The following is a 17567-nucleotide window of genomic DNA, read 5'->3' as shown; positions in this document are numbered from 1 at the left end:
ATTTTCACCAAAGAGTATCAGATTGGTATTTGGCACCTCAAATGTAAAACTGAATCCTAAAAGACATCAGAAAATAAAGTTCTAAGAATAAGTTTGTGAACCTAGAATAACATAATCCCCCAAACTATTCTTCATTTTAAGGCACACAAGGACACAAAACATACACTTATATCTTATTTAAAACAAAACAGCCAAGCAAGTATCACTCACTATGCTCTAAAACCAAGCTTATCTCTGTAAGACTTTATCAGTTTAACCTTTACAGAAAAAGTAACCTAAATTCTTAAAAATACATCTTGAAAAACAAAATTACAAAGTAAAAAGCACTTAGAAGTGCTCAATTATCTAATACCAGAGATCAAAAACCAAAAAATCCCACCCCCATCAAAAAAAGTGAAAAGACTAAAGTTCTAGGAATACCTTGATAAACATTGTCAGTAAATTAAGTTATCTAAAATTATGCTGATTAAATTCCCTATTAAAAACTCTTATTTCTTAATACCAAGATGAAGATTTTGAGACAAGACTATTTTACTACAGAAAGATCAACTTGTAAAAATGAAACGAAAAAACAAAAATGCAATGATGAACTAGGTCTGCAAGCTCACAGCCTAAATCTGACCTCACCTACGTTGTTAGCCCTCTCCCTAGAGCCACGTGCATTCTCCAGAGCCCTCACACTCCTAGTGCATTTCATCTGTTCCAATATGGCACCTGAGTTTACATCCTGGTCAGGAGGACAATGTTTGTGATTCTAAAATACAGCACACAACCTACACAGCTTTGATCCCATTATTGACTAATGTGGCTTACACTTGTAAGTGGTAAGCTAATGATGTCTCCCAAAGATATCAGGTGTTAATCGTGTATGTAAATGCTACCTCATTTGAAAAAATGGTCTTTGTAGAGGTAATTAAACTAAGAATCACGACAGAATCTCCTGATAGAATATTGGAATAGCCAGAGGTCTACAAATGCAATCATGCCTCCTTATAAGGGAGGCAGAGAAGACCTGATACACATCACAGAGAGATGTGATGATGGTAGCCTTGAAGGTTGGAGCCATGACTGAAAGCCACTGGGGTAGAAAAAACAAGAACAGATGCATTCTCCGCTGAAGCCTCTGGAAAGAGCATATTGCTGTTGACCTCTGGACTGGCCAAGTGAAACTGATTTTGGACTTGTGGCCTCCAGAGTGTAAGAGAAAACAATAAATCTGCATTGTTTTAAACCACAAAATTTGTGGTAACATGATAGCCATAGGAACTAATATAATACCCAATAGTCAAGTCTTCCTGCTAGGAAAGAAAAATCTGAAACTGGTGAAGATGGAAATCTGCAGCCATACCTATAACAAGCTAAGAAGACCAGCTCCTTATTGCTTCTCTCAAAAAACTTGAGTTTCCCAACTAATATAATAATTTTTTATAATTCAGCCCATCAGTTTAAATTTTAAGAAGACAAAAATGGTATTCAGGAAACCTGAGATCCAACAAATGTCTTAGTCACACTATTTTTGGGCAAACAACAGAGAAAATTGCTACTCTTTAAATAGAAAACAGAAACAAAATTTACAGAACCCAAATATACAGGCTCCAAAATAAAACCTATTAACTTTTAAAATGTATTCAAGAACATGTCAGTCTGATTTACCCTAGAGAACAAAAGAAAAACAATTTACATACAAGAAAATTAAAGAAAATCTAGTTTGAGAAACAAAGATGAAAAACAAGAAACTAGAATATAGAGTATTTAAAAGAGCTAAGAAAAGACATTTAAGATATTTTAAAACTCATGGCAATCTTTTAAATGGCATGAGAAACAACAGTGAGGAGTGAAGACGCTGTAGCAAACAGTCAACAGGAGGTCAAAAAAACTTCAGACACACAAAAGAAACCACAGAGACAAATGTGAACTGACTGGAAAGAAAATATACACAATGCCGATTCATCAGCTTAACCAGTACACGGCAAAAAGAAAATCAATTAATGAAAGAGAAAATAAATTTGGAAGAAAGAGAAAACTCTAACTGAAGGAAATTATCTTCATAGAGTACAAAATAAATTATATATAAACTGAGCAACATCAAAGCACAATTTGGCAAAAGTATTAAATTTGAAGACCATAACCTATCCCAATAGACTAGAGAAGGAAGAAAAGGGAAAATCCTAAATCCAAGTGGCCTCAGACTTCTTAGTAACATCAGGCGATAGTTGATAATGAAGTAATGGCCTACAAATGTGGGTAAAGAAATTTATTCCAAGAATTTTCATACCCAGCAAATTTGCCATTTATATGTGAAAGTAACAGAAAGACAAACATGCCAGCACAGGCCCTGTTTCTGAAAAATCACATTTGCACAATCAAGAGATTAGCTGAAATAAGAAACTCAAAGAAAAGCAAATGAAATGGTACAGATCACATTATGATGTTAATAGAATAATGAAAGAAAATCTCAAACATCTAGAAACTGCTTAAAGTATGCTCCTAAACCGCTTCACTTTGAGTTTACTTCTACAACTGCAGAATATGTAGGAACAATAAAGAGAAAAGGTTCCTATCAGATTCTGAGACATAATCAAACTATGTATGTATATATGTATTTTTGGAGCCAGGGTCTTGCTGTATAGTTCAGATTGGCCTTGAACTCACTCTAATCCAGATTGGCCTCAAATTTATGGCAATCCCGCCTCAGTCTCCTGAACGCTGGAATTAGAGGCATGCACCACCACCATGTCCAGGTCCTATTTTGTTTTAAAAAATAGTATATTAAATATTCAACTTAAAACTCAAAATAAAATAAAATAAAAAGGTTGGGTGCAGTGGCACATGCTTGTGATCCTAGCTACTTGAGAAGCTGAGGTAGAAGGATGGCAAGTTTGAGGCCAGCCTGGGCAACTTAGTGAGACCCTGCCTCAAAATAAAAACTAAAAAAAGTGCTGGGGATGCACCTCAGTGGTACAGTGCACCTGGGTTCAATCCCCAATACCAGGAGAAAAAAAGCAAAAGCAAAAAAAAGAAAATCAACACACTAAATGTTCAACTCAACAACCACACACACACACAAAACACAAGAAAATGCTAAAGGATTATAATAGACTAAGGCAAAACAGTTCTAGAAGAAAAAAAATGAATAAAATAGGTAATCTATTGGCTAGTCTGATTGAGGAAAACAATTATTTAAAATTGGAAACAAAATAGGGTATACATGCATACCTTACACTAACAGGAAATTCATTTTCAATGAAACACACTGTAGAATTATGTTAATAAATTTAAAAGCGTGGAAGTTTAACATGATTCTTGGAAAGCATATTAATTTCTTTTCCCCAAAGAAGTTCTGAACAAAGAGCAGCAGCTGAAACAAGATGAGAACATTATCAAAGAACTATCCCTTCAAAAAACTTCAAACTTTGTCAAACACAAAAAAACTTTTACAAAGGCTCAAGAACCACTCCAGGTTAAAAGACACTAAAAAGATATGATGACAAAGTGGAATGTAGAACTACAGCCTGACCTGGGTGGGGGTATGTAGTGGAGGAGTAAGATCCGAATATGGGTATGTATACATAATATTATTGAATAAATATTAGATTTCCTAAATTTGATAAGAAAATGTCCTAGTTCTTAAAAGATACACATTTAAATATTTAAGAATAAAGCGTCATGATGTTCATAATCTTAAATGATTCAGTAAACCCCAAAAATAATAAAATGTATGTGTGTGCAGGCACAGGTGTGCACCTACGTGCCAGAAGAGTATCTACATACACACACACACACACACACACACAGAATGAAAAGAGTTGACAGAACACATGTGGCAAATACTAATAACTGATCATTTAAATAATGGGAGTTCTTTGTACCCTTTTTGCAAATTTTCTTTATATTGAGTTGCTTTCAAAATAAAACAATTAAAAATAAAACTTCACCTAGTCAAGAAAATCTCAAAACCAAGATTTTGTAAGCCCTAAAGGATCATACTGTCTAACTCCCAAATAACCTAGAGATCAAGAAAAAAACAAACTTCCCACTTTTTACCATAATCCTAATATAAAACTGACAAAGGCTGCACAAAAACAACAACAACAACAACAACAACAAAAACCCCAAACAACTATGGTCCAGATGTGCTCATTAACACAAATGAAAAAAGTCCTAAGTAAAATGTACATTACGAATCATGAGGTAGGGTTCACTTTAAGAATGTTAAGTATGAGCCAACATTAGGCAGGCTATTTAAAGTTCAAAGCAAACTCTTGTCACATGATAAGAGATTTGGTAAAATTCATTCATTCCCTAATATGCTAATTCACACTTCAAGTGAAAGAGAAAGCATTGTGATTAGCACAATTCACAGTAAGGAAAAAACAAGGTTGCCTACTATTATACCTGTAATTTAGCAATGTCTCAAAAGACTAGTCAATGCACTCAACATAAACAAAAAGATGCAAAATTATAAAAAGAGATCAGATTATTATCTGGAGCTAGTAACATGATGGCAAACTCAAAAAACAACACTTACTCATGCCTGTAATCACAGAACTTCGGAGACTGAGGCAGGAGGATCTTTGAAGCCAGCCTGAGCTATGTAGTTAAGTTTAAGGCTGGCCTAGACTACACAGCACAACTGTCTCAAAAAACTCAGCCCAACCCCAAACAAACAACAACACCCAGGGGAAATAGTTCAAAAGAGTAATCAGACTACATATAAAATCATATAAGAAAATTATGAACAATAAGCACCGAGAAAATTAAGAGAGCCATGCATGGCAGTGCAGCTATACTCCCAGCACTCTAATGGGCTCGGGCAGGAGGATCACAAGTTCCAGTCCAGCCTGACAACTTAGTGAGACCCTGTTTGCGGGGGGGGGGGGGGGGGGGGGGGGGGGCGGGCGCTCGGTGCAAGTGAGGGTGCTGGGTCAATCCCCAGTATCTTTTCAAATTTTTTTTTTTTTCAGGAAAGACAGGAAAAAGAGGGAGAGAGAGGAAAAGGGAGAGGGGGAGAGAAAAAATGGCAATTAAAAGTAAATAATTAACAAGAAATATTCAGGATTTTTAAGAAGAAGGCTTTCAAATAAAAACTTTTCTGAGAAAGAGATTCATTATTATAAAAATGGCTATTAATTTTCAATACATTCAAAATAATTACAGCTGAGCCTTTGATTCTCAGACCTCGATAAAATGATTAGAAAGTATGTATGAGAGAATATGTCAATAGACAAAACAACAAACAACAAACTTGATCTTAATTGGTCTCTTAAAAGGCAATGCTGATGTACAAGAAATTGATCAGCAGAGTACAACTAAGACTTCAAAAGGAGCTGTGGGAACAGAGATTCAACAATTGGTGTTGGAGCAGATGAACTCTGCCTCACTTCTTAAAATAGATACCAGAAGATTAACGATTTATGTTTGAAATACTAGTAATAAAACCATACCAGGATATCTAGATAAATATTTCTGTATTCTTAAGGTAGGGAAGAATTTTCTAAGGATGACAGTAATGGCACAAGGGAAAAGACTGATCCCAGACAAAGTGACTGAAGATGAGAAAAACTTCTACACTGTAAAACAAAGCTTGTAGGCGCAAGGTTCCGAGTTTGATCCCTGATAAAAAAAAAAAAAAAAAAAAAAGCTCGTAAACCTGAAAGGCAAGTATCTGTAAGGGTCTGCAACATACAGAGTTCATATTTCTAAGATAAAAGACCTATAAGACAATCAAAATGAACACTGTGAAGGAAAAGAATGGGCTAAGAACATGAACAGGTAATTCAATGAATAAAATAAAAATGGCTAATAAATTGTCCAACGATCAACCTCACTAGCCACTAACATCTACTTTTTACATATTGTCTCCAAGGTATAATATAATGACCACTGTTGGCAAAGGAGTGAAAACATACTTCCTGTAAATAAAAGGGCTACTTTTATCTTTCTGAAGGATGTGTGAGTAACATAAACATCCTACAGAGGTCGGCTCTAAAGAAGTTTAACACCTGGACATTCCTGAAAACTTTAATAGGGCCGAAGCCGAAGGTCTATTAAATATGTAACTGTTCACATCAATTCCCCAGCTAAGTAAGGTAGGAGCAGAGTTCTTTAACCATCAACAGTTTATCCCAAGAAGCACTCGGGCAGCGTGTTTACATGCTTACTGTTTTGAGTGTCGCTCCAGCAGGTGTCATTTCAACCAGTCAATTCTTACATTGAATAAATTTGATAAAATTGTTATTTTATTTCCTGTTATATTATCTTATAAAAGTTAATGAAAATAGGGCTGAGGATTTAGCTCAGTGGTTCTGCCACCTGCCTTGAAAGCACAAGGTTCCAAGTTCGATCCCTGGTACCAAAAAAAAAAAAAAAATTAATGAAAATAACATGCCAATTTTGGTCATTCTGTATTTAAATAATCGGACTGGTAATACCAGTATTAATATCAGTATTTATTTTATTTATTTATTTATTTTTGGTACCGGGGATCGAACTTGGGTCCTTGCGCTTGTGCAGCAGGTGGCAAAACCACTGAGCTGAATCCCCGGCCCAGTATCAGTATTTATTGTATTGAAAGAATCAGAAAAGAGGAGCAAAATAATGGTACCTTAATCTACATAGGACAGCTTAATCTTGTTTAACAAATGCTTCTCTAATACTTCATGTTTTCTAAACACCTATCAAACACAGCAATATTTAAATTTCTAAATGTTACTTTATTTAGAGGTAGAAGTTTTCTTATAGGGCCTACTACTTTGCAGTTTACAGAAACATCTCCATTTCTACTTCTTTTTGGTACCGGGGATCGAACTTGGGTTCTTGTGCTTGTGCAGCAGGCGGCGAAACCACTGAGCTAAATCCCCAGCCCCTACAGAAACATCTCTAGCCTATTCCTCTAATCTCCTTCAGGACTAAAAATATTCTCCCAAATTCCTTTGATTCAATATACTTTAACAAAACTGAATCCTGAAGGTTAGCTAGTTACATTGACAAATTTTTCTCCACCTGTAATGCAGTTCAACAATAAAAGTTACAAAGATTTATGTAGAGGAAATCTTTTATAAAGGAATTCTTGTTATTAAACATGTTTTATAAACTTAGTTTTCATTACTAATAAACCTTAAATCAGATAATAATTTTATCTGTTAAATAATCTCATCTTTACTATTTGCTTCTTAAAAAATTATATACAAAAGATTCTAGGCAATATTTTTGACACAAAGAACTAAATAAAAGTTTAAAAATCAGTATCTAACTGGTCAAATACAGGTATTAAGAGTTTCTAATAGTTCAATTTCCTTCCTGAAAATTTCGTTTGTTTACTACAAGATTTTACTGACTTTATTTTATATGCGAGTTTCTGACACTCTCGGGACACTTACTGACTGCCCCTAAAGTCTCACTAACAATTCTGATCTAACCAGAAAGCCTCTCATCTATGAAATCAAGCAATTTCTCAATGAGCTCCATTTGTCTGGAGGAGAGACCTCTAGTGCAGCCCACTGAGTATGGGTGGAACCCAGAATGGGATTCTCCTGCTCTACCTTGGAAAGTCCAGGAGAATGGTGACAGTCTTCTGGTGATTGACCTGGCTCCAACTTTAAGACCCTGGATCCTAAAGACAGCACATGATTACAGTTCAGCTTCAAAATTCCTACACAAAGTTCTAGAAAGAAAGTATATCAAGGCACTAAATCTCATCAGAAAAGAGAATTATCCTTTGTGTTTCAGTGATGTGATTAAAATTTAAAATTCAGAGCTGAAAATTTAAATTTCACTTATCTTCTACCACATTATACTGCCTTTGCTTTTTGTTTTTAGGCCTATTCTCTCTTAAACAGCTTGCAAGTTATATACTGCTAGCCACAGCAAGTATCCTTGAAATCTGAATATCCCTTACTTATCCTTTCTTGCCAATTTGTCCCTTCCCAGCCTGAGCAATTATTTTTTCTATTATGTTTTGTTTTTAATTCTTCCTCCCTCATTCTTGGATTCGATAGGAGAATAAGATGTTAGAATCCAGGCAAGGCAGCTGCAAAGGCAAATGTATTTCAGTGAACTCATTCATAACAGTCTGAGTTTGAGGTAGAGGAGAAATGGTCACTATACAGGCATTTCAGGGAAAGCTGAGGGCTGCCGAGAACCACAGTGAATGCACCAAGGGAAAGTGAGGACCAGTGGCACCTGCTCCTCTACTCTGTTATAACAGTAGTGACAAGCTTGACTCAACTTAAATTTGGATACAACCTCCCAATTACTGAATAATTTTCCCTGGCTGACAAGAAGTAAAGTCTTTAAACCGTGAAAGAAGGCTAGATGGGTGTGATGGCACACACCTATAATCCTAGCACTCAGTAAGCTGAGGCAGGAGGATATGAACTCAAGGTTGGCCTGGAATTCATGGCAACACCTTCTTTAATTTATTTATTTATTTGAGTAGGGTCTCGCTATGTAATTCAAGGTGTCCCCAAACTTGGGGCAATCCTTCTGCCTCAACCTCCTGAATGGTGGGATTACAGGTGTGTGGCACCATGACTAGCAGCAACACCTTTTGGGGGGGGGGGGAGAAACTGCTAACCTACTCATAGGTGGCTATTTTATGAAACATACATAATGTATACAAGGGATAAAAATCACTGATGAAAGTTACCTATATTCTATTTACACTGTATACGAAATATCCCCTAAAATCAAACCTATAGACAAAAAGTAGATGAGAAGGTGACAAGGGCTGGGAAAGAAGAAAACAGGGAGTGATTGCTAATGAGCATAGGCTTTCTCTTGGGGGTTGTTAAAATATCTCAAGATTAACCAGTGGTAAAGCTAGGCATGGCACAGCACATCTGTGGTCTCAGCTACTTAGGGGGCTGAAACAGGAGGATCCAAGTTGATACCAGACACTGTGTCAAAAGAAAATTTTAAAAAGGATGGGGATATCCTTTTTAAAATGGTACAGTCCCTGCCTGATATGCACAAGGCCTGGGTTTAATCCTGAGCACTGAGGAAAAATAAAAAGGGAGACATGTGAGTTATAAAGCTTCTTAAAACACCAGCACAGTTTTTTTTGTGGTTTTGTATGAATTTTACAAATTGAGAGAGGCAATTAGGGCCTGGCAAGGCGACTGGGTAAGTGGACATGACCTGTCAATCACAAAGATCCAGGACACAAGCATCAAGCCTTGCACCTGGGACCAATCAGAAAATGCTATGTTCAAGTCTTTCAGCAGGCGATTAAGCAGTTTTTGATAGCTGCATAGATCTGACGTCAGAATGGGCGATACAAGACAGCAGGCATGAACCTTTTTGCCACTGTGCTCTCTTTCACAGTGATCTGCTCTCACCTTGCAGAGCCTACTTCTTTTGGCTCACACTCTCCAAGCATGTACCTTTTCTACCTTTAATAAATGTAAAACCTTGCTGCCTTTTGCATGTATCTTGAGCAACTGTTCAGGACAAGAATCTGGAAAGAATCTCTAGAAGGAGTCCACAGCACTCTGGAACCCTGATAACAGTATGATTGAAAATGACTATAGAATATAAATATATATATATATTAATATGGAAAATATTTGTTAATTTCAAAGGTGAAAAAAGTTACTTGGAAATTTTTCAACTACCAAAGTTTTCATCTTATAGCCTCAACTAAATATTAACTTTTTCAATTAAATATTTAACTTACCCTCTGTCCAAGCAACTAAACTTCACTCAAACAATTTTAATGCAAATGAACTGCTGGGCTAAATTTATCCAAAATAAAAGCTTAAAAACAAATTTCAAAAAGTAAACTAATGCCAACCAACGACTAGCCAAAATAAGGATATAGCTTTTCTGTGTAAGAGAGCATCTTTACCCCCCAATTAAGGAAAAATAGCCTTTACCATATCAGATAAAAATTTACAAGTGCAGAAACCACAGCTTGTATATTAGTGGCAATTTCAATTTTGCAAAGTTCATATAAGACAGAGCCTTGCCACTTCTGATGTTTCCTTCATGTTTCATGATTTCTTAATGTATCAACATCATCTAGATAAGTATGCTTTGTTCTGAATTACTACTGAATAAGGTAGCTGTCTAAAATTTCTACAAAGGTGTGTTCTGCATAATAAAGTAATTTTTATAAGTATACTATATAATTGCCTGAAAAATATCTAATCTAAATTTAGCTGAAGGGCTCCAGTGACTATAAAAGTAAAATACTGACCTATTTTCGCACACAATTATAGTACAAGAAAAATACTGAAGATTTACATGGCACAATGCTACTTCATCTTCAAAGTTTTCCAAGAATGTCCTAGTATTTGCAGTCTCAACTGGCCTCAACTACTAATTAATTCAAACTTATGGTTTTGAATAACTTGTCTATAAATTCAGAAGTGAATTCCTAGTTTGCTATTTTTTAATCTTTGCATATTTGAGGATTCAAATTAAGACTGACCCAGAAAACAATAGGAAACTTCCCAGGGCCAATCTATCCTTTTTTCTCTTGCTTAAATAAACAAAACTCTTCACATAGAACATTTCTAAGTATTTGCTGATAACCCTGCATATGTAATTTGAAAAGGGGAAATACTAACATTTCAGTCTACAAATTGTGATATTAAATGTTCTGTGCACTGACTAATGGATGCTGGGGAAGAGAGAAAAACAAATATTTTTAAAATGAACACTTTTTAAAATTTAGTAGCTTAAAAATTATGTCCAGAGCTGGGTGTGGTGGCGGATACCTGTAATGCAGCCCTTGGGAAGCTGAAGCAGGAGGACTGCTGAAAGTTTGAGGCCAGCCTGGGCTACACAGTGAGTTCAAGGCCAATTTGAATTACAAAGTGAAACGCTGTCTCAAAACAAAAACAAAAACAAAAAAACAAAACTATAGCCAACTATTTCCAACACTTAAATAGCCTCACCTCAAATGACATGGGCCAAAGGGAACTTCTCAAGTCACTACTACCACTTTTCTTATCTCAGGAAACAGATCTACCATTAGCTATAAGCTCACAGAATCATTTATTTCCCTCATTATAGCTTTTACTACATGAATAACCTCTCACTTTAGATTTAAGGTTCATAAGGGAAGAGATTATGCCTTTGATTTTAGTAGTTAGCATACAACACTTAATGAATGTGTGGGACAAATGAATGACAGCCATCATTCTGACTTCTCCCTCCTCAGCAGCGAATCTTTTCTATACAGAAATAGGTATTCTTATAAAAAGTGACCTGCCAACAAACTGCATCCTACCATTTTCATCTTGATTATTCTATAGAATATAGTTTTTCCTTCAGAAATATTCCCTTCAAAAATATTTTTAACAAGTCCTTAATAAGAAAATATTGCATTCAGCAGTCATGTTGGCACATGTCTGTAATCCCAGCACTCCAGGAAGCTGAGACAGGAGGATTCCAAGTTCAAGCCTAGTCTGGGCCATTTACCAACCTAGTGAAACCCTGACTCAAAATTTAAAAATTATTTTTAAAAGGGAGGTGGGACGGCACAGCTCACAGTGAAGGCCCTGGGTTCATTTCCTAGTAATAGGGGAAAAAACGTGCACAGAAAAGCAAATCATCAACTTATCAAAAACTCGACAGATACATGCTCATTGATAACTATTTTGTGCAGTGCTGGGGATTGATCTCTGGGCTTCATGCATGCTAGCTTAGCTCTTTACCACCCAGTTATATCCTCAGTCTTCATTTAGGACTTGAAACAGTTTCTCAACATCACTATTCACACACACCCATTATTGAAAGATGCCATATACAATATAATGGAAATGATAAAAAGAAAAAATATATAGTCATGATTAGAGGTTAGAGCCCACACATTTTCCTTCCCTGAGCTATTTATTTATTCATCTGTTCAGTTACTGAACATTCATAGATAGGTTAATTTTCTTAGTCTTTTCTACATGAAAAGCATTGAATAAAATAATTTGGACACAAAGAGGAATAATTTCTGGGAGCAGAGAAATCTACCTCTAATGTAATTAGACAAAAATGCCTTAGTCTTGCAGTTTTACTACATAAATACCAAATAATCCCATTTGCACCAAGCTCCTTTTCTCCTGACTAGCAAAGCAATACAACATCACTAGATGGCTGATTAGTTGTTGATGCACTCAGAATATGAGGAAGCATTTTCCCCAACAGAGAAAACAAAGATGACAGATACAGAGTAACACAGGATAAGCTATAGGTTGACAGTAGAACAAAAGCTGCCACTTTTAACATCAACTCCTTGACACCCGTAACAGTCTTACATCACAGACTCTTAGTAATATTCTATTGCTTTTAAAATGTGAAGATTTTATTTACACTCAACATTCTGAAGCATGGTGGCATATTGCAAGTGTATTTTTCTAAAGGTAAGTTTTGAGATTCTGTTTAGAAAAGAAAAACAAAAACAAAACAAAATACACAGCAATGCTTTCCTTAACTTTAATCATTAATACTTTCATTTCTATAAATTTTGGTACCAAGGGCAGGCAAGCTGCATCTTCTATAAATGCAATATCCAATTTAATGAAATTTTTTACCATTCACACTAAAGAAAAAAGAAGCAGTGGTAAGAATCCAGGATAATAAGAGTTGGTAGTAAATTATGTTTTTATTCTTGGAAACAGTACAATAAACAATTCTTAAATCAGTCTTTTCTTTCTGGTCCTGGGGTTGAATCTAGGACCTTCACACTGAGCTCCATCACCCCTTATTTATTTTTTAAATTTTGAGACACGTTATTTCTAAGTTGCTCAGTTGCCCAGGCTGCGCTTGAATTTGGGATGCTCCTGCCTCAGCTTCCCAGAGCACTGGGATTAAGGTGTGCAAAACCATGTCTGCAAGGGACGTATTCTCTAACTAAAATAATTAAGCTATATATAGCATGACTCAGAAAAAGTTTATCTACATCCCTGCCTAAAACAGTCATGTAGAGTAGTATAAAGCACTAGCTTAAATTTAAACTGTATTATACATGACCTGTGCTTTCCCACTGTTTGGTATATTTCCGGCTCACATTCAATTTTCTCAAGTGTTTTTCAAAAATAAGTAGACAGTATAAAGATTAAACAGTCCTACACTGCAGACCTATTTCAGATGAATGAAAGGTCACTGTTTTCAAGCTATTTATTTTCAATAAATTTAACATGAAACTTTTCATTTACAATATAATCTCTAATGTAAAGCCAATTAGGTAGCTTGTGTTTAAAGACTATTTTTGGGGGGTTGGGAGTATAGTTAAGCAGTGGAGTGTGTGCTGAGCAAGTGAAAGCCCCTGGGTTTGAGCACTGGCACCAAAAAATAAACATTTCATGGAGCAGTCAATGAATTAACTTAGAATGGTGGGTTTCCAAAGTAGTAAACATACCAGGCAAGGCGACTGGCAGACACCCATAATCCCAGCTACACGGGGGGCAAGACAAGAGAATCCAAATTCAAGCCCAGGCCAATATGGTGAGATCCTATCTTAAAAAGAAAACAAAAAAACAAAAACCAGAGGGGTTATTTGCTTCAGCAGTACATGTGCTAAAATTGGAATAACACAGAGAAGATTAACGTGGCCCCTGCAAAAGATGACATGCAAATTTGTGAAGTGTTCCATATTTTTTTTCAAGCAAATAAACTGTCATAGTGTACAAAGAGAACAGATAAAAAGGGGAAGTGTAACAGCAAGTACAAGCATATAGAAGTGTTGTAAGACTGAATCTGTGGATACTGTAATAACCAGAAGCAATTCTTTGGGCAAAACATAGGGACAGAGTCAAAATGGGTTGAAGTAAATAGCAGAAGGAGTAAATACTAGCACTAGACATACAAAACTGAAAATTATTCACAAGTGGGCAACATCCTATTAAAAATCTCCGTATAAGCCTCAAACTCTCGTCACTTCTCTAGACCCCAATCTGCACTACCCCATTCCCCCTAAAAAAGGAGAAAAAAGAGAAAGCTATACATAATTAAAAGGAAATGAACCAAAAGTTCACAGCAATTATCCTTGATAAGCCCATGGTGAATTTTGGGGAAATAGGTAAAAACTGGATGAGCTGGCCAGGGATTTAGCTCAGTGGTTTCGCCGCCTGCTGCGCAAGCGCAAGGACCCGAGTTTGATTCCCGGTACCAAAAAACAAAAACAAACAAACAAAAACCCCCCCAAAAAACTGGATGAGGTAACCAAAACAGTTCAAAATCTGAACAACAGAATCAAGAAGGAATGGAATCCACATAAAGATGTCAGACACAAATGCCTGAAATAAAAAACAGTACAGAATTCATACACTGCAGAAATGTATGTGAAGACAATGTGAAGACAGGAGTGTCTGACAGTGAGGACAAAATAGTGAGTTACATACAATAAAAAGCTCAGAGAAGCCGAAAAGACTATGCAGCTACTAGACACAACAAGAAGAGGTCCAATCTAAGGCTAATTGGAGTTACAGAAAAAGTAGAGGATAGATGGATTCACTAACATGCTTACAAAAATTATGGAAGAAAATTTCCCAAACAAGAGTTTAAAATATAAGTAAGTGATGCTTATAGAACACCAAATAATTATGACAAAATTATGACACCAGGGCATATCCTTATTAAATTCACAGATATCCAGCAAAAAAAATTTTAAAGACAGAGGAAAAACAAAAAAATCACATAGTAAAGCAAACCAATTAGAATCACAGCAGACTTCTCAGCATAAACCCTGAAGGGCAAAAGAGCTCAGACTGAAGTATTTTAAGCCCTAAAAGTAAATAATTTCCAACCCAGTTTAATTTACCCAACAAAGCTATCCTTCAAAATATACTAGATGGAAAAATAAGGTATTTCCATGAAAAAGATCAGCTCAGAAGATTTATGAGTGCAAAACCACCTCCACAGAAAATACTCAAGAATATTCTCCACAGAAACAATCAATTGGACACAGCTAAATGCACAGGTGACGTCAACAGATAAACAGAAAAAAAAAATCAGGAAAAGAAAAGATTCATCAACAGATAAAGAAAGCAATGACAGTAAATAACCAACACTTCTCAGTAACATCTCTCAATATTAACAGCCTCAACTCAACAATCAAAAGACAAAGACTAGCAGACTAAATAAAAAAACACAATCCAACAATCTGCTGCATTCAAGAAACTCATCTAATCCAAAAAGAATATTCATAGACTAAAAATTAAAGGATGGAAACAGACCCCAGGACGCCAAAAGCAAGCAAGGTAGCAATTAGAGAGCCGAGCATGGTGGCACATGCCTATAATCCCAGCACTTGGGAGGTTGAGGCAGGTGGATCATTACAAGTTCAAGGCCAGCCTGAGCTACATAGTGATTTCAAGAAGAGCCTGAACTACATGGGGAGACCCTGTCTCAAAGAACAAACCAACCAACCAACCAACCAACTACCCTGATTGGAAGAGACAAAGAAGGTCACTACATACTAGTTAAGGGAACAATCCCACAAGAAGAGATAATATCAATAAACATACATGCACCGAATACTGGAGAACCTATCTTTATAAAACAAAAACTGCTGAAATTAAAAGATCAAAAATACAATCACAGCAGAGGACTCTAAAACCAGACTTTTGTAAAGAAAGAGATTAACTACACAAAAAAATCAATAAAGAAATTTCAGAGCTGAACCATACCCCTGAACATATGGACTTAACAGATTATCTCTACACGAGTATACATTCTTTTTAGCAGCACATACTAGTCCACAAAGTGTGGGAATAAATATAAAAGAATTGAAATCAGCCAATGAATACTCAAGACTAATGAGCAATGAAAATAGAAATCAATGACAGAAGAAATTTCAGAAGAGGCAAAAGCTCCTGGGAAATTAACAACATACTCCTAAACAATCAATGAGTCACAAAGAAATCAAAGAAATTGAAAAATTTCTAGGAATTAATGACAATGACTGTAGAACTCAATGAAACTTCTGGGAGAGTATGAAAGCAGTCCTAAAAGGAAAATTCATTGCACCCAGTGCTCACATTAGGAAAACACAGCAAGCCCAAATAAAGAACCTTGAGAAATCTTAAGATACCTGAGAATCAACAACAAACCTGCCCCAAATTGAAATTAAGGAAGGTAATTATAAAAATGAGTGGAAATCAATGAAATTGAGACTAAAAATACTGTAAAAATAAATCAACAAATTGAAGAGCTGGTTCTTGGAAAGAATATTTAAAATAGATAAGAACTTAGACACACCAAGAAAAAGAGTGAAAAGACTTGTATCAAAGGAATCAGAAATGGAAGAGGTGAAATCACAACAGACACTGTCTAAATGCAGAAGATAGTAACTACTTTGAAAAATTATATTTCAACAAATTAACAAATTTTGAAGAAAAGGACAGATTCCTAGACACATACAAATTACCAAAACTAACCCAAGAAAACAAACATGCTTAACAAGCAATGAAATTGACACAGTAATAAAGAATCTACCAACTAAGAAAAGCCCAGGACCTGATGGATTCACTGCTACATTCTAAAAGCTTTAAGGATGTGTTATCACCAATGCTCCTCAAGCTCTTCAAAGAAATTGAAAGGGATAGAGTGCTCCCAAACTCACTGATGGAAACCAGTATCACCCTGATTCCAAAACCAGATCCAACTGAAAAGGAGAACTATAGGCCAATCTCTTCAATAAACATAGGCACAAAAATCCTCAACAAAATATTAGCAAACAGAATGGAGCACGTTATCAATAAGATGATATATCATGATCAAGTAAGTTTCATCCCAGAGATTCAAGGACGGTTCAACATATGTAAAGTCAATAAATGTAACATCACACAAACAGGAATAAGGTAAAAAACCATATGATCACATCAATGGATGCAGAAAAGACTTTTGACAAAATCCAACCCTCTTTCTTGATAAAAACCCTAAGGAAAAACAGAAGGACCTGAATATGATAAAGGCTATTTATGACAAACCAATAGCCAGCATCATACTAAATAGGGAAAAATGAAAAGCATTCCACCTAAAATCAGGAACAAGACAAGAATGCCCACTATCACCTCTTCTATTCAACACAGTACTTGAAACATTAGCCAGAGCAATTAGGTAAGAGAAAGAAATAAAAGGGATACATATAGGAAAGGAAGAACTCGAATTATCATTATTTGCAGATGACATGATACTCTACATAGAAGAGCAAAAAGCTTCACCAAAAAAACCTCTTAAGAGTTAATAACGAACTTCAGCAAAGTAGCTGTATACAAAATTAACATGGAAAAATCATTAGTATTTGTACACCACAATGAACAGAATGAGAAGGAAATTATGAAAGCAATACATTCAGAGTAGCTTCAAGGAGAATGAAATATCTAGGAATTAACCTAACCGAGGAAGTGAAAGACCTCTACAAAGAAAACTACAGTACTCTGAAGGAGATTGAAGAGGACATCAGAAAATGTCCCTTGCTCCTGTATAGGCAGAACCAATACTGTCAAAATAGCCATACTTCCAAAACTACTCTACAGAGTCAATGCAGTCCCAATCAAAATACAAACAGCAAACTTTATAGATCTAGAGGAACAATCCTAAAATTCACATGGAGCCAGAAGAGACCC

General features: G+C 35.7%; 1 protein-coding gene and 1 non-coding gene across 5 annotated transcripts in view; one reads left to right on the top strand and one right to left on the bottom strand.

Moving 5' to 3' along the window:
- Ppm1a (protein phosphatase, Mg2+/Mn2+ dependent 1A) overlaps nucleotides 1-17567 on the bottom strand; it is a 48426-nt gene that overhangs the window by 19603 nt on the left and 11256 nt on the right. The window lies entirely within an intron of this gene.
- On the top strand, nucleotides 13492-13597 carry LOC147822734 (U6 spliceosomal RNA). The gene has a single exon (XR_015445238.1). It is a non-coding gene; the product is annotated as a U6 spliceosomal RNA (small nuclear RNA).

The sequence above is a fragment of the Heterocephalus glaber genome, unplaced genomic scaffold (genome assembly GCF_053883595.1).
Source record: "Heterocephalus glaber isolate CG9 unplaced genomic scaffold, H.glaber_assembly_v1.0 deba00001608, whole genome shotgun sequence".
Classification (NCBI taxonomy): Eukaryota; Metazoa; Chordata; class Mammalia; order Rodentia; family Bathyergidae; genus Heterocephalus; species Heterocephalus glaber.
Note: the sequence above shows the minus strand (reverse complement) of the source record. Positions and strands in the feature narration are given on the sequence as shown.